This window comes from Panulirus ornatus, chromosome 63, assembly GCF_036320965.1.
Source record: "Panulirus ornatus isolate Po-2019 chromosome 63, ASM3632096v1, whole genome shotgun sequence".
NCBI classification, from domain to species: Eukaryota; Metazoa; Arthropoda; class Malacostraca; order Decapoda; family Palinuridae; genus Panulirus; species Panulirus ornatus.
This window is the reverse complement of record NC_092286.1, coordinates 4,960,743-4,979,875: the sequence shown is the minus strand read 5'-3', so window position 1 is coordinate 4,979,875 and position 19,133 is coordinate 4,960,743. Positions and strand designations below refer to the sequence as shown.

Sequence of the window (19,133 nt, the reverse complement as noted above, 5' to 3'; positions counted from 1 at the left end):
TGGGGGAGGGGGCGAAAATTTTGGGAGCCTTGAAAAATGTGTGGAAGTCGAGAACATTATCTCGGAAAGCAAAAATGGGTATGTTTGAAGGAATAGTGGTACCAACAATGTTGTATGGTTGCGAGGCGTGGGCTATGGATAGAGATGTGCGCAGGAGGATGGATGTGCTGGAAATGAGATGTTTGAGGAAAATGTGTGGTGTGAGGTGGTTTGATCGAGTAAGTAACGTAAGGGTAAGAGAGATGTGTGGAAATAAAAAGAGCGTGGTTGAGAGAGCAGAAGAGGGTGTTTTGAAATGGTTTGGGCACATGGAGAGAATGAGTGAGGAAAGATTGACCAAGAGGATATATGTGTCGGAGGTGGAGGGAACGAGGAGAAGAGGGAGACCAAATTGGAGGTGGAAAGATGGAGTGAAAAAGATTTTGTGTGATCGGGGCCTGAACATGCAGGAGGGTGAAAGGAGGGCAAGGAATAGAGTGAATTGGAGCGATGTGGTATACAGGGGTTGACGTGCTGTCAGTGGATTGAATCAAGGCATGTGAAGCGTCTGGGGTAAACCATGGAAAGCTGTGTAGGTATGTATATTTGCGTGTGTGGACGTGTGTATGTACATGTGTATGGGGGGGGGGTTGGGCCATTTCTTTCGTCTGTTTCCTTGCGCTACCTCGCAAACGCGGGAGACAGCGACAAAGTATAAAAAAAAAAAAAAAAAAAAAAAAAAAAATAATAATATTTATATATATGTAATCTTTTTCATGCATAATCATCATTTGTGACATTAGCGAGGTAGCATAGGGAATAGAGGATTGAGCTTAGAGGAAAAAATCCTCACTTGCACCCCCCCCCCCCTCTCTCTCTCTCTCTCTCTCTCTCTCTCTCTCTCTCTCTCTCTCTCTCTCTCTCTCTCTCTCTCTTTCTCTCTGTTTCTTCTTTTGGGGAAGTAAAAACTGGAGGGGAGGATTTCCTGCCTCCCGTTCCACTGCTTTCAGTTGCCTTCTAAGACATGCAAGGAATATGTGGGAAGTATTCTTTCTCCCCTATCCCCAGGATAATATATATATAAGTGTGAGAGTGTATATGTGTATACAGTAAACCCTTGAGTTAATGAGTTTTAGCTTTAATGAACAAATAGTAAAACAGTACATTAAACATTCATCAATAATTAGAAAAATGTAAAAAAATTCAAAATCTCAAATGCCACACCAAGCATATTTCATATTGCTCTTGTTTTTGGTAGCATGGGGTAGACTCTCTTAGTTTCGGTCTCAGGCATCATCTCTATCACAGTCTGACTCCTGCCTCCAACTGCCCGGCGAGCATTCTCATGCTACTGAGTGCCCGCTGCCCAACTATCATACCAAACACTAAACCCTACATCCCTCACAAGATTTTGGTAACCAAATGTGACATTTTGTTACAACAAAAAAAGAATGCAATTAAAATTTGGCAAGGGATAAGGCAAATATACACAAACATCACAGCTCAGCAACAATATACTTCCTTTACATGTAAGCAGAGCAAAAATGACATAAATTAATATGTTCACTCTTCACAGGATCCACCACAAAAAAAAATTGCAAGTGTGCAGGGTGGTGTCGCACACGGTGAGGGCACCACCACCTGAGGCTAGGTGTTGCTACAGCTGAAGGCGAAGCCGCTGCTGGTGGGTACTCCCCATGACCCACAGGTGGCGAGAGGATTGGCAAAACATGGGGGCATAGGTGACGTCAGTTTCACAAAGACAAGCGGTCACTGCTGTCCAGCTTCACTGAGTATTGTCTATGTTGCCTCACCTCCACTACCATGCCCACTCTGTCCCACACCTTCGAAGTGACGTCCTGGTGACACTCCTGTATGCATGCATGGGGTCCCCACAGACAGCTGGGGCAATGTAATGACATCACCTGCTGGGCTGTCTGGCATGCAAGTCTGGCTCTTTGCTATGGTTCACTCCCTGTTTCACAGAGCAGTTCTCCATTGCCAGTTTATCTGATAATGTTGCTGGGGAGCCAGGACATCTTGCAACTGTCTTCCTGCTACCAGTTGTTAGGGTGACATCTTCCGCTCTTAGGGGGGTGTTGAGATACTGGAGCATAGCCTGAGTTGCTTTGCTGTTGTGCAGGCCACCTCCAACACCTATGTTGCCCCTTAATACTCATTTGGCTGCCTTTAATGTAGCTTTGGCATCCATTGGATTGGGGGAAGTGGGCTGAAGAGATGCAGGCAATGATCTCCCATTTTTTTGTAGAAAGCTTCCATCTCCTTGCTGTCTAGATTGGTTCCCCCACCTGAGGCGATTTCCTTGGGTGTGCCCCATCTCTTGAAGAAGATAAGCTCCCTTGTAATAACTTGGGATTTTCCCATGAAGGTTCAAATCCTACTCACTGCTCCATGTATGAGGTGCAATGAAAGCAAGTAGTCCAACCTCACTTTATTATAAGGTACCCCTTCACAGGAGAGGGGTGACATCACCTCTATCTCAGTATGATTCCAGCCTCCAACTGCCTGGTAAGCATTCCCATGCTGCTGGGTGCCCGCTGTTCATTTATCAAACCACACACTAAACCCTACAGTGATAGAGGAGTTAAAAAACAACACATGAACTTAAATGTGGCACAGGAATATGTTACAGTCAATTTAACGGGCTTTCAGCATTAACAGACACCTCTTCCCCCTATTAGTTCGTTAATTCGAGGGTTTACTGTATGTGTACATATGTGTACGTGATTGGATGGGTTCTTCTTCATTTGTTTCCTGGCACTAATGTGGGATACAGTGATCAAATATAATAAATAAAAATATACATTTCAAGCTTAATTGCTGCATCTTGCCTTAGCAAGGTAGTGCACATGAAGAAAGGCTGCATCTGCTCCCAACCATTCTCTAGCTGTCATGTGTAATGCACCAAAACCACAGCTCCTTATTCACAAACAGGCCCCACTGTCCTTTCCATAGTTTACTCAGGATGCTTCACAGGCCTTGGTTCAGTCCACTGACACCACGTTGATCCCCGTATATCACATCATTCCAATTCATTCTATCCCATCCGTGCCTTTCACCCTCCTGAAAGTTTAGGCCCCGATCACTCAAATTCTGTTTTGGTCCATCCTTCCATCTCCAATATGGTCTCCATGTTCTCCTTGTTCCCCCCTTCTGACCCAAACATCTTTGTCAACCTTTCCCCACTCATTCTCTCCATATATCCAAACCTTTTCAGCATACCCTCTTCAGCTCTCTCAACCACACTTTTTTTTATTACCACACTTCTTTCTTCACATTTCATTACTTACCCACTACCCAACACCACATACTGTCCTCAAACATTTCATTTCCAACACATCCACCCTCCTCCAAACAGCCTATGCCTTGCATCCTTATAATATTGTTGGGACTACTATTCCTTCAAACATACCCATTTTTGCCCTCCCAGATAATGTTCTCTCTTTCCACACATTCTTCACTGCTCCCAGAACCTTTGCCCCCTTAACCACTCTATGAATCACTTCTGCTTCCATGGTTTCATGGAACATCTCACTCTCTTCTTTTCCTACTTGTACACATGCTTTCACTCCTAATAAGTACTCCTAACTGCTTCCACTAAATTTTCTCCCACACCATTTATTTGTAAGACCTTCCACAAAGCATCTCTATCCTATGCTTTCTCCAAACCCATAATAAATACCACATACAAAGCTTTTGCTTTTCTTTGTGTTTCTCAAAAACATACATTAAAGAAAACACCTGATCCACAAATCCTCTACCACTCAAGAAACCTGACTGTTTCTCACAAATCTGATGCTCTGTCCATGCCTCTACCCACTCAAGAAACCTGACTGTTTCTCACAAATCTGATGCTCTGTCCATGCCTTTACCCTCTCCATAACCACTAACCACTCTTCCATACAACTTAACAGGTAGACTTAATAAACTTATAACTCTGGAGTATGAGCACTCACCTTTGTGCTCCTTGCCTTTCTGCAATGGCACATACATGCATTCTGTTAATCATCAAACACCTCACCATGTTCCATACATACTGTGAAAATCCTAACTATCCAATTAACAACAGAGTCACCCCCATTCTTAAAAAATTCAATAACAATACCATCCACTCCAGCTGCCTTTCAACATTTCATCTCACAAAAGGCTTTCACCACCCCTTTTCCCTTTAAATAAACCACTTTCCATGACTCTTTCACTTCACATACCTCACCAACCCAAACACCTTACATCTGCCACCCTATCATCAAACACTTCAAGAATCTTTCAAAACACTCACTCCATCTCCTCCTCACCACATTGCTACCTGTTACCACTTCAGTGATGTTCTAACCTGTTCTCCTGTTTCTCTCACATTATTAACCTCCTTCCAAAACATTTTATTCTCCCTGAAGTTTACTGATAATCGCTCACCCCAGCTCTCATTGGCACTCTTTTTCAACCCCTGCATCTTCCTCTTGACCTCCTATTGCTTTCTCTTGTTCATGTCCTATTCATTTATAATCCTTTCCTGTAAGTACTGTCTCTACATCTCTCTTTCCTCTTTCACTGACAAACTTTACTTCATCATCCCACCACTCACCATCATTTCTCACCTGCCAATCTCCCAACTTCCGTATGTTAAACACTTTCCTCACACATGCCAGGATTGTTTCCCTAAATATATCTCATTTCTCACCCACTCCCCTCACTTCATCTACTTTCACCTTCTGCCTTTCTACATACAATCTCTCCTGGTATTTCTTCAAATACACCTCTTTTTGAAGCTCACGTACTTTCACCATCCTCTTTTCATTCATATAATTCCCTCCTGTCTGAAAGCCCCCACAAGTCTTCATCCTTGCCTCCACTAGGTAATGGTCAGGCATCCCTCCAACTGCACCTTCTCAATACATTCACAACTTAGAGTCTCTCTTTTATACCTCTATCAATTAGTATGTGAACCAGTAATGCCCCCTTATCACCTTTCCTATGTATACTGATGCATACTCTTGTATGTTCCTCTTGTTAAACCTAGTCACCAGTACATTTTAAGCACACAACTCCAAAAGCTGTTCACCACTCTCATGGACCTTATTCAATAAACCTTCCCCCAATTATACCCTCAATTATCATATTACTCACTCTGGCATTTAAATCACCTATCACTAAAACCCAAACTCTAGCATCAAAACTGCTGACACACACTCAACTGGTCCAAAAAGACTAGCCTCTCATTCTCCTCCTTCTTATAGCTAGGTGCATATGCACCAATTATCACCCATCTCTCACAACCCACTTTCATTTCTACTCACATCTGCCAGGAACTCCCTTCCCTACACTCTTTCACACATTCCTAAAACTCCTGCCTAATCAGTAGTGCTAACCTTTCTTTAACTCTTACTCTCAAAACAACCCTTAACTTTGCCCGTAAGATATTCCTAAACTAATCTTTTTTATCCTTGAGCTTTGTTTCACTCAAGAGCCAGAACATCCAGGTTTCTTTCCTCATACATCTACTCGTCTCTCTTTTCAACTTAGTTACATCATCATACATTCAGATACCCCAACCTTAGCCTTCGAGGAGGATGAACACTCCTCATGTGTATTCTGTTCCATTTAGAAATGGAAATACACAAGACAGGTTACAGCCCCCTACTCTTGCACCTCTTAGTCACCTTTTTTGACACACAGGAAATACAACGATAGAATTCTTTCTTCCCTACCTAAGAGATAATCTATATAGATCTACCGGTACATATGTTATCTATATAAATATTCTTTGCTGCATGCATAACAGCCTCCATGGCATTTTGATGCTTACTTAGTAGCTGAGTTGAAAAGATATGCAAGAAGAATATGAAAATGTTTTATGAAATGCCAGAGCCAGTAATTGCTTCGACTCACTACTGTGTTGTTTATCATTCCTTGAATTCTCAAATGCCCCAGACCATATATGGCATACTCACAGTCATTTGCCAGAAACATTCAGTCATATGGTACATCAGCAATCAATGGGTTAATGTTTTCAAGGAAGGTAATCAATGACTTATTTGGTACATTGAAAATATTACTTGAATGTTAAACAGGCATTTTTTTAATAGACGAGCACCTACTGGTGAAATGTGGTTCAAAAATTTTTCCCAGCACTTAGGGGATAGAAATCTAATATCATTTAGCTTTGGCATCAACATTAATGGCAGCATGATTGAAAACCCTCAAAATATCTTTACAAACAGGTATTTCATTACAGTACTGGTAATCAAATGTAAAAGCAACCACCAATAAATGGAATATGATTCCAAATGGTATGCCTAGTGCTTGTAGGGTAGAAAGAGCTTGGGCATCATTATAAAAAGCATTATGATTAGAAACTTTACACTTCTTTGAACATTTCAGTCAATGGAAAACATTTTTCTAAATGGTAAATCAAAAATGTTCTCTTTTAACTCTCACTATTGCATGGCCTTACAGCTGTTCTAAGAATTTGTACACTAATTCTCAAATGTCACTAAAGAGAAATGTTGCTCTATGAGAGGTCACTATAAAAGAGCCCCCCAGAACTATTACTACTACTACTACCACTACTTTATTAGTACACTAACAATGACTATTACAACCAATATGAAAAGTCACTACAAAAGAGCCCCCAGTATTATTACTACTACTACTACTACTACTACTACCTTATTAGTACAACAACAATGACTATTACAACCAATACTTCAAATACAGCTATCTCAAAGACTACTTTTTTTTTGCTAATTCATCCAACAAGAAGAAGAAATTCAGTTTTGTGGAGATAATACACTTTTCTATAAACTTTACAAAATCAAACACACTGTACAATATTCACTTTATTGTAGAGCGTATATCTTAAGATATGGAAGTCACTTACTTAAAGAACTTCATGCAATTAAATCCACATTCTGGTTACATATAATTCAAGTTACAGATGGAAATCTTAAACATTTCCAGTATAGGCAAAGAGCAAAATTCAAAATAAGCAGTGCTATGTTTGTGTTAGTCACAAATAAAAAGAGCTTTAATTACAATTTCAATCAGTCATGCTCACCATATGGGTTAGGTTATCTACTAATGTCACGCATCTAAATTTTTGACACAACGTAATTCATTACTGTTGAGATCTAAATACTGTTATGGAGAAAGAGTAAAGCTATAATCTTTAAATTTACACAAAGAGGTGAAGCAAATAAGACTGAACACAACTTACTGAATCAATCCCTACAAATAAAAACATCAAATATTCAATATAACTCATCTAGTTGAAAATTCTTCTGCCAAAAAACAGCAAGATTTACAAAGGTAAACTCCTCAGAAATCAAAACAAGCACATGTCTTTGCTCCACACTTTTTCTTTTTGGAATCAGCAAAAATATTAAGATTTTTTGGTCATACCTTGTGGAATTCCTTAGATATGCAGATGATCTAGCACTTGGTTTGCCAGATAATGAATAAAACAATTATATTCTTATGTTTGTGACAACATTCACAACTGCTGTAACTACTGGTTATATTTTTTATTTTTTATTTTGCTTTGTCGCTGTCTCAAAGCAACTACAACTACAACTACAACTACTTGAAACTCCTATCATCAGCACCAATGCTACCAATATGACAAATGATAATCCTATGAATACTAATGGCACTAATAATAGAAAGTACAGCTCTGCCATTAGCAATTGGATATGATATATCCCGCTTCAAAACTCAAGCAGAGAAAAACATCTTACAAGTAATATGGTGCAAAATAAATTTGAATCTCTGATGGTCATAAGGTAGTAAGGCTGAGAAGATTTTTACTTATTGCATTCATGCTTGCACATACAAAACAGCACAAAGCATGCAAAACTTTAGTACATTCTACTTCTATGTCATTTACCATCATGATCCTATTTATACACTCCGATATATGGTAAAAACAACATGCAGAGTTAAAGACCTAACACATATTAATCTCAAAATTCTCTAAACACACTGGTGTTATACTGTGATTATCTTAAAAAGTCTAAGGGAGGGTGAGAAAATAGGCAGGGTGAGAAAATAGTCAGGGTGAGAAAAATCTCAAATTCTGTACACCAAAAATGTTTGTGAAAGCTTGTGCAATCTAGCCATTTTAATGTACTACATCACATTCTGTGTGCAAGTTCAGCACTTCAAAAAGACAGGAAGAAACTACTTAAAAAATCTTCCAATTCTCTAAATGGAAGATGATGATCATACCTTATCTTACACTCCTGCCCCATGATCCCCCTCTATGAGGCTCCCATATTGCTAAGAAAGCTGGTCAAAACCAAAAGGAGGTTGGGAAGCCTCAGACCACAGGTCAAGTGTGTGAGTGTGTGTGTGTGTGTGTGTGTGTTCATATTGGGGGGGGGTTAAAATAGGATAACTGAGAAGTACATAATTAGCATCTTTAGAGTGGCAGTTTCATCTTGGACATGAAAGATTTTATGATACAGTGCATATGTGCTAGTAGTGTTGGAGAGATGGGTAGCGTTCACTTTTATGAAGTGTGGTTTCACAAGGGCGTGAGTCTGGTGAGGTGGTGTTTAACCCTATAAGTGTGGTGCACATCAACAGATACAAGTGTAGATGACTGTGGAGCACATTAATTGACACATTAATTTTTCCTGCCACTTATGAATCACCTGCCTCCAGGGAATGCCTACAGGGGAATTAGGTGAAACTATCGGTCAAAGCTGGAGAAATACCTTGCATCTGTCATCCACTGATCCTCATGGTGAATGCATATACATCATTTTGGTGTGACATAAAATTTGCAAGACTAATATTTCAGTAAATTTTAGAATAATAGGAAAAATTCCTAGAGCTCTGTATTAGTGTTCATATTTTTGATGAAAATAAGACTACTTATTCATGCATTAATACAAATAAAGTAGTGCCTACATAAATGATATGCAAATAAGTAATAAAAATAAAGTATACAAAATACCTGTACAAGTAATTTGTAAAAAAAAAAAAAAATGCATTCTGAAGTCTGAAAAACCTATTCTCTCTAAGGTTCATCCTTTAGCATGAGCTGTATTCCCTACAAATATATTGGTCAAGAATCATCCTACCCTCATGATTCAATGATGAAGCCCCAACCTTTGCTCAAACTTTATGAACTACCCAAAGATGTCTATAGCCATCTGCTCATTTAACGGTCCACCCTTGACCAGTAAGCAATTACCATTGGGCTGAAGTCATCAAACCACTTCCTATCAGCTGCTTGGAGCTCACAATTCTGCAGATTACAGATGGCAACCCAAGGCAATCACAGAAGGTACTGAGAAAGTTTTTTAAAAAAGAAGGGAAGTCATAACGGGGTTAGAAAATCATGAAAAATTGCTAGTGGAACATTATCTCTGCAAGAAAAAGTTTTTTTAAACTTCAAAACCTATATTTCTCTTCTCTGCAGTTTAGTCCCTTGTGAATAAGAGCATATTTACATGATGGAGGATGGTTAAAGAAAAAACATTTAAATAATACTAATCCAGGGGAAAGAAAAAGGAGAAAACTTTCGTTAAAAGTTGGGGGAATTCAGATCCCCAGAGTGACAAAGGAAAGATCCGCAACATCTAGACTACGGTACTATCTCGAAATGGTAGAGGAAGGTTACTAAAAACTCCTTTAATAGATTTCCACCATCAATGAGAATCTTAGGAATGCTACAGATAAGGCCAACTTTTCCCAGCATGTGATCTAACATAAATCCCAGATCTGGTTGATAAAAGGTGCTTAAATCCCCACATATACTTGCCATGACTTAAGGGATTTGAAAGACCAAGTTCCCTACAACCATCATGGTCGAGTCCAAAATGTCTCAAAAATCAACAGGGCATACAGCATGATGCTTTTTTGATGAAAAATACTCGAGGGGTCGGCAAAAAGTTGCTCTAAACTTTACCATATGTTAATGTTCTTCGTTCTCAGCCAAAAATTGTGGTTCTGGATAATCTACACCCACAAAGATATCGTCAAAAGACAATATTTCATGTATGAACATATTATGAAAATCATTACCTCTCCTCACAGAGTCCAAGACTAGAAAAAGTTGTTAAAGAGCTAAACTGTCAGAAAAACCACATGAGAGCTCTCGCTTGGGCTGTTGGGGAGAGGCAGCCAATATACTTAAAGAAGGATTTAAGAAATGGGTCTATCAGAAAACCCAAAATCAAGAGACAAGAGTTCTTGGAGGGCACTCTCATGAGCCACTTGTGTTACTAGCCCTGTTCTTGTCATGATAAAGACAACAGAAAAAATCTAAATGTAAGACAGGTTATTTCTGAGATATCACACTCCTTAAGGAAAAATCATACTAGATAGTCATGATCTGATTATAAGGTCAAATTGGTCATACTGTTGTTACTCCACACTACTATCTGTGGAAGGATTCAAACAATGCATACAGTAAATTCCAGAATCCAAGACTTGAGATCCAGGATGTGCAAATCTTGGGGGGGTCTAGAAAAACAAAGTATAAACTGAGGAATATAGCACAGCTTAAGGAGCCATTTGTCCCACTTGGAGTCTATCAGCATTAATAAACCCAGAAAACCACCTGAAAAGAATATTTCCCAGAAGAATAACTTGTGGAGGGAAATCTGGCTACAAACATCCCAAGCCAAGGGCAGAGCATTCATTTCAACTGCCTCATGTCTGTAACTAGAGACACACAAGTTGGAAGTAATGCAGTGGTTCCAGTGGCAAAGAGATCCATTTCTACCTGTGACACAAAACAAACTTAGATGCAAAATGGTCTTCCCTCTGAAAGAAGAAGGAAAGGAACAGTAAAGCTCTCTCAAATCACTCCTTTAAAGATAAGGCACAAGATAGCCCCCAACTCATTCTCTACACTGTATTTTTCTACAGAAAGACAGAGTTTATCACAACAGTTTCTACCAAAGATGTTTCTACAACATTTAGCTCCAGGAATCTTCTGAACAACCTCATGGGAAATAGGAAAACAACAGCCCACTGTCTACACAGCTTCTGAGACAGAGAATTCCATAGGTATCTTCCACTAAACTGAATGCTGTCTAAACCCTTTACTTTCACATGAACTTCCAGCATGTTCAGGCCCTGACCACTCAAAATCTTTTTCACTCCATCCTTCCAAATTGGTCTCTCCCTTCTTCTTGTTCCCTCTTCTTCTAACATACATCCTCTTTGTCAACCTCTCTTCACTCATTCTCTCCATGTCAAAATGACTTTATGACACTGTCTTTAGTTCTATCAACCATTCTCTTCTTATTACCACAATTCTCTCTTACCTCATTACTACTGATTCAATCAACCCTCCTCATACCACATATTGTTCTCAAACATTAAATTTCAAACACATCCTCCTTTGTACATTCTCATAATTAGCCCAAATATTTCATCTATACATCACTGGGATTTCAAACATACCCATTTTTGCCCTCCCTCCACATAATCTTCAATGCTCCTACAACCTTCTCCCATTCACCCATCCTGTGGTTCACCTCTGATTCTAGGGTTCCTTTTGCTGCCATGTCCACTCCTAAGTATCTAAAAACACCACTTTCTCTAAGTTATCTCCATTCAAACTCATATCCCAACTAACCTGTTTCTCTGCACAACTAAACCCAATAGCCTTTCTTTTGTTCACATTTACTGTTAACCTCCTCCTTTCAAACAGCCTCCTAAACCACCCCAAAAGGAGACTGCTAATCTTGCTCCCATGTCAAACTTAGCCTTAAGGTGTCCCTCACTGCTGCACCAGACCACAGGTCGTACCCACAAATCTCACATAACTCAGGCTTTTTCACGACTGAGAGAGAAAGATCCAGTCACAATCTCCCAACTACTAATGCAAGCCAGTGACATAAAACCTAATCCCTCTACTCAAAGCGACAAATGACCATTACTAGATGCACACTTTTGTCTGATGTTCTAACTGCATTCTATGGTACCACCAACACTGCATATCACTGTCATCCATAAAATACTACTCAGAGCACTGAACATGCAGCAACCGCTCAGAAAAGTAACTTGCAAAACCCCTCTCACCCTCAGCACGAACACCTAGAAAACATCACAAAATGCTCAGTCTCAATTTTCACATTTTCACAAACAAAGCCTCCAATTTCACAGAAACCCAGCAAAAAAGCAAACATCCTTCAACTCAATACCAATGGTGAAAAAAAAATATTCAAACTTGGAAGACAGTAGCTATATAGCCCTCATCCAAGAAATCAGACTCACATCCTAATCCTCCCTCCTACCTTTCTATAACAACACAACTGTACAAGAAGACAGACAACAAATAAAACTGAGAAGGACTTGTAACACTTGTTCAGCACAGCATACCTTTCTCTAACACTACTGACACTATAAAACAACTAAAAGACACAGAAAACACCCGAGATATACAATCTATCTATCTATCTATATCTTTGATGCCTGTTCCCTTTGGGAAATCCCATCAAGGGGGTGGCCAAGGCAAAAGAGACTCCATTATCTTTGTCCTTAGATGCCTCATTTGCATACACTATTCCACACATTCTTCCATCATTTTTCTCTCTTCAGTATTCTTCCACATAATTTCCCCATGTCACAGGTGGTCTTCCTCTCACTATCAATCCCTTTAATTGTACTATCATACACTTTCCTCATAAACTCCCCATCTTGCACTCTTTCCAAATGCCCAAACCACATCGAAGTAATACATTTCACCCACTCTACCACTCCACAATCTATCCTCTGCATTCCGTGCCATACTTCATATTTCATTCATTCCCTCATTTCTTTCTTCATCCTATCTAGTCATACCACGTGCTCCTCTAAAATAGCCTATTTCCACAGGCTGGATTCTCTTCACTTACATACTTATATCTCTACCCTTCATTACTTTATCAGGCGACCTAATAACTCTTCTATTCTGTATTGCTCTCCCTATCTCTCCTCTCATATCACCAGTCTCACCCAAAACAGCTCCAAAATACTTAAATTCTCTCACCTCTTACAGTCTTTATACCCCATATCTACAACACAGTTTAGTACACTTTCTTCCCTCACACTATATGGTTTTGCAAAACCTATAATTTCACTCTGTTTCCTAAAATTTTAAAAACCATTACTTTACTTTTAATTGCACTTCACTTGCCAATGCTTACACACATCAAACCACATACTTACAAGCTTTTGCAACTGCTTTTCACTCTTAGCAAACAAAACAGCATCATTCGCAAACAGGCTTTCCACTAGCCACAATACATCACTGCTACACTCCATCTCTGCATCCCCTGTCCCTAGTTTTGCTTTCATCTCTCTCATCACTCACTCCATCCATATATACACAGAGGTATAAGTTTGTTGAGTATTCCTGGGAAATTATATGGGAGGGTACTGATTGAGAGGGTGAAGGCATGTACAGAGCATCAGATTGGCGAAGGGCAGTGTGGTTTCAGAAGTGGTAGAGGATGTGTGAATCAGGTGTTTGCTTTGAAGAATGTATGTGAAAAATACTTAGAAAAGAAAATGGATTTGTATGTAGCATTTATGGATCTGGAGAAGGCATATGATAAGAGTTGATAGAGATGCTCTGTGGAAGGTATTAAGAATATATGGTGTGGGAGGTAAGTTGTTAGAAGCAGTGAAAAGTTTTTATCGAGGATGTAAGGCATGTGTATGTGTAGGACGAGAGGAAAGTGACTGGTTCCCAGTGAATGTTGGTTTGCGGTAGGGGTGCGTGATGTCTCCATGGTTGTTTAATTTGTTTATGGATGGGGTTGTTAGGGAGGTGAATGCAAGAGTTTTTTGGAAACAGGCAAGTATGCAGTCTGTTGTGGATGAGAGAGCTTGGGAAGTGAGTCAGTTGTTGTTCGCTGATGATACAGCGCTGGTGGCTGATTCGGGTAAGAAACCGCAGAAGCTGGTGGCTGAGTTTGGTAAAGTGTGTGAAAGTAGAAAGCTGAGAGTAAATTTGAATAAGAGCAAGGTTATTAGGTATAGTAGGGTTGAGGGACAAGTCAATTGGGAGGTAAGTTTGAATGGAGAAAAACTAGAGGAAGTGAAGTGTTTTAGATATCTGGGAGTGGATTTGGCAGCAGATGGAACAATGGAAGTGGAAGTGAATCATAGGGCAGGGGAGGGGGCGAAAGTTCTGGGAGCGTTGAAGAATGTGTGGGAGTCAAGAACGTTATCTTGGAAAGCAAAAATGGGTATGTTTGAAGGAATAGTGGTTCCAACAATGTTATATGGTTGCGAGGCATGGGCTATAGATAGAATTGTGTGGAGGAGGATGGATGTGCAGGAAATGAGATGTTTGAGGACCATTTCAATGCACCCTTCTTCTGCTCTCTCAACCATGCTCTTTTTGTTACCACACATCTCTCTTTTCCTTACATTACTTACTCTATCAAACCACCTCACACCACATATTTCCAACACGTCCACCCTCCTCCACACAACTTTATCTATAGCCCATGTCTTGCAACCATATAACATTGTTGGAACTACTATTCCATCAAACATACCCATTTTTGCTCTCTGAGATAACTTTCTCTCTTTCTACATATTCTTCATCGCTCCCAGAACCTTTGCTCCCTCCCCCACCCTGTGATTCACTTCTGCTTCCATGGTTCCATCCGCTGCTAAGTACACTCCCAGATATCTAAAACACTTCACTTCCTTCAATTTTTCTCCAAACTTACATCCCAATTAACTTGCCACTCAACCCTACTGAACCTAATAACCTTGCTCTTATTCATATTTACTCTCAACTTTCTCCTTTCACATGCTTTTCCAATCTCAGTCACAAACCTCTGCAGTTTCTCACATTCAGCCCCTAGAGCTGTGTCACTGCCAAACAACAACTGACTCACTTCCCACTCCCTCTCATCCACAACAGACTGCATACTCACCCCTCTCTCCAAAACTCTTGCATTTACCTCCCTAACCACCCCATCCATAAACAAATTAAACAACCATGGGGACATCACACATACCTGCCGAAGACTGACATTCACTGGGAACCAATCACTCTCCTCTCTTTGTACTCATACACATGCCTTACATCCTTGGTTAAAGCTTTTCACAGCTTCTGGGAACTTGCCTCCCAAACCATATACTCTTTGAACCTTCCACAAACCATCTCTATCAACCCTATCATATGCTTTCTCCAGATCCATAAATGCTATATACATATAAATATAATGAGATTGAGTGTAGAATGGCAAAAGGTGAGAACAAATGATGTGAGGGGAGTGGGTGAGGAATGGAATGTATTTAGGGAAGCAGTGATGGCTTGCGCAAAAGATGCATGTAGCATGAGAAATGTGGGAGGTGGGCAGATTAGAAAGGGTCGAGAGTGGTGGGATGAAGAAGTAAGGTTGTTAGTGAAAGAGAAGAGAGAGGCATTTGGATGATAATTGCAGGAGTGTAGTGCAAATGACTGGGAGATGTATAAAAGAAAGTGGCAAGAGGTCAAGAGAAAGACTAAAGAGGTGAAAAAGAAGGCAAATTGGGGTGAGAGAGTGTCATGAAATTTCAGGGAGAATAAAAAGATGTTTTGGAAAGAGGTAAATAACATGAGCAAGTCATGAGAATAATTGGGAATATCGGTGAAGGAGGCAAATGTGGAGGTAATAACAAGTAGTTATGAAGTAAGGAGATAATATGAGTATTTTGAAGAATATTGGATGTGCTTGATGACAGAGTGGCTGATATAGGGTGCTTTGGTCGGGGTGGTGTGCAAAGTGAAAAGGTCAGTGAGAATGGTTTGGTAAACAAAGAGGTAGTGAAAGCTTTGCAGAAGATGAAAACCAGCAAGGGGGCGAATTTGAATGGTATTGCAGTGGAATTTATTAAAAAAGGGGGAGGCTGTGTTGTTGATTGGTTGGTAAGGATATTCAATGTATGTAAGGATCATGGTAAAGTGCCTTAGGATTGGCACAATGCATGCATAGAGCCATTGTGCAAAGGCAAAGGGGATAAAGGTGAGTGTACAAATTACAGAGGTATAAGTTTGTTGAGTATTCATGGGAAATTATATGGGAGGGTTTTGATTGAGAAGGTAAAAGCATGTACAGAGCATCAGATTGGGGAAGAACAGTGTGGTTTCAGAAGTGGTAGAGGATGTGTGGATCAGGTGTTAACTTTGAAAAATGTATGTGAGAAATACTTAGAAAAACAGATGAATTTGTATGTAGCACTTATGGATGTGGAAAAGGCATATGATAGCGTTGATAGAGATGCTTTGTGGAAGGTTTTAAGAGTATGTGGTGTGGGAGATAAGTTGCGAGAAGCAGTGAAAAGTTTTTACCATGGATGAAAGGCATGTGTACGAGTACGAAGAGAGGAGAGTGATTGGTTCCTAGTGAATGTCTATATGCGGCAGGGGTGCATGATGTCCCCATGGTTGTTTAATATGTTTATGGATGGGATGGTTAGGGAGGTAAATGCAAGAGTTTTGGAGAGAGGGCCAAGCAACCTGTTGTGGATGAGCGGGCCTATTGTTGTTCGCTGATGATACAGCGTTGGTGGCTGATTCGGGTGAGAAACTGAAGAGGTTGGTGACTCAGTTTGGTAAAGGGTGTGAAAGAAGAAAGATAAGAGTAAATGTGAATAAGAGCAGGGTTATTAGGTTCAGTAGGGTTGAGGGACAAGTCAATTGGGAGGTAAGTTTGAATGGAGAAAAACTGGAGGAAGTGAAGTGTTTTAGATATCTGGGAGTGAACTTAGGAGCGGATAGACCTATGGAAGCGGAAGTGAGTCACAGGGTGGGGGAGGGGGCGAATGTTCTGGAAGCATTGAAGAATGTGTGGAAGATGAGAACGATATCTTGGAGCAAAAATGGGTATGTTTGAAGGAATAGTGGTTCCAACAATGTTATGTGGTTGCAAAACATGGGCTATAGATAGGGTTGTATGGAGAAGGGTGACTGTGTTGGAAATGAAATGTCTGAGGACAATATGTGGTGTGAGGTGGTTTGATTAAGTAATGAAAGGGTAAGAGAGGTGTGGTAATAAAAAGTGTGGTTGAGACAGTGTGTTGAAATAGTTTGGATGCATGGAGAGAATGAGTGAGGAAAGATTGACAAAGAGGATATACGTGTCAGAGGTGGAGGGAACAAGAAGTGGGAGACCAAATTGGAGGTGGAAGGATGGAGTGAAAAAAATTTTGAGCAATTGGGGCCTGAACATACACAAGGATGAAAGGCATGCAAGGAATAGAGTAATTTGGAACTATATGGTATACCAGGGTGACGTGCTGTAAATGGACTGAACTAGGGCATGTGAAGCGTGTGGGGTAAACCATGGAATGTGGAAAGGGAACTGTGGTTTCAGTGCATTACACATGACAGGTAGATATTGTGTGCAAATGTGGGCTTTTTTTTTTGTCTCTTCCTGGTGCTATCTCGCTGTAAGGGGGGGGGGGGGGGGGCGGCTTATTTCCAGTGTGGCAGGGTAGCAACAGGAAAAGATGAAGGCAGCAAGTATGAATATATACATCTGTGTATATGTTGGAAAGGATCACAATTTTGCGCGTGATCAAGATATTCCTATGAGTCTACGGGGAAAATGAAACACGAAAAGTTCCCAAGTGCACTTTCGTGTAATAATCACATCATCAGGGGAGACACAAGAGAGAAATGTAACAGTTAGTTGATATACATCGAAGAGACGAAGCTAGGACGCCATTTGGTACATATGTGATTGTCCAAAACATCTGTGTATATGTATGTGTCTGTGTATGTATAATGTCTATGTATTTTTTTTTTTTTTTTTTTTTTAATACTTTGTCGCTGTCTCCCGCGTTTGCGAGGTAGCGCAAGAAAACAGACGAAAGAAATGGCCCAACCCCCCCCCATACACATGTACATACACACGTCCACACACGCAAATATACATACCTACACAGCTTTCCATGGTTTACCCCAGACGCTTCACATGCCTTGATTCAATCCACTGACAGCACGTCAACCCCTGTATACCACATCGCTCCAATTCACTCTATTCCTTGCCCTCCTTTCACCCTCCTGCATGTTCAGGCCCCGATCACACAAAATCTTTTTCACTCCATCTTTCCACCTCCAATTTGGTCTCCCTCTTCTCCTCGTTCCCTCCACCTCCGACACATATATCCTCTTGGTCAATCTTTCCTCACTCATTCTCTCCATGTGCCCAAACCATTTCAAAACACCCTCTTCTGCTCTCTCAACCACGCTCTTTTTATTTCCACACATCTCTCTTACCCTTACGTTACTTACTCGATCAAACCACCTCACACCACACATTTTCCTCAAACATCTCATTTCCAGCACATCCATCCTCCTGCGCACATCTCTATCCATAGCCCACGCCTCGCAACCATACAACATTGTTGGAACCACTATTCCTTCAAACATACCCATTTTTGCTTTCCGAGATAATGTTCTCGACTTCCACACATTTTTCAAGGCTCCCAAAATTTTCGCCCCTCCCCCACCCTATGATCCACTTCCGCTTCCATGGTTCCATCCGCTGACAGATCCACTCCCAGATATCTAAAACACTTCACTTCCTCCAGTATCTACATGTATCTACATGTTAAATATGTACATATGCATGTATGGGCATTTATGTACATGTGGTTGGGCCATTCTTTGTCTGTTTCCTTGTGCTACCTCGCTGACACAGGAAACAGCAGTTAAGTATCATAAATTTTTTCTTTTTTTTATTATACTTTGTCGCTGTCTCCCGCGTTAGCAAGGTAGCGCAAGGAAACAAATGAAAGATGTGATTGGGCCATTCTTCGTCTGTTTCCTTGTGCTACCTCGCTGACACAGGAAACAGCAGTTAAGTATAATAAATTTTTTCTTTTTTTACTATACTTTGTCGTTGTCTCCTGCGTTAGCGAGGTAGCACAAGGAAACAGATGAAAGAATGGCCCTACCCACCCACATACAAATGTATATACATATACATCCACACATGCACATATACATACCTATACATCTCAACGTACACATATATATTTTATTTATTTATTTTGCTTTGTCGCTGTCTCCCGCATTTGCGAGGTAGCGCAAGGAAACAGACGAAAGAAATGGCACACCCCACCCCCATACACAATGTACACACACACACGCCCACACATGCAAATATACATACCTATACATC

At 40.4% G+C, this 19,133-nt stretch overlaps 1 protein-coding gene across 14 annotated transcripts in view; it reads right to left on the bottom strand.

Annotated features, from left to right (window-relative positions):
• The window catches only part of LOC139745942 (protein lap4-like), a 556,451-nt gene that overhangs the window by 29,241 nt on the left and 508,077 nt on the right, over positions 1–19,133 (bottom strand). The window lies entirely within an intron of this gene.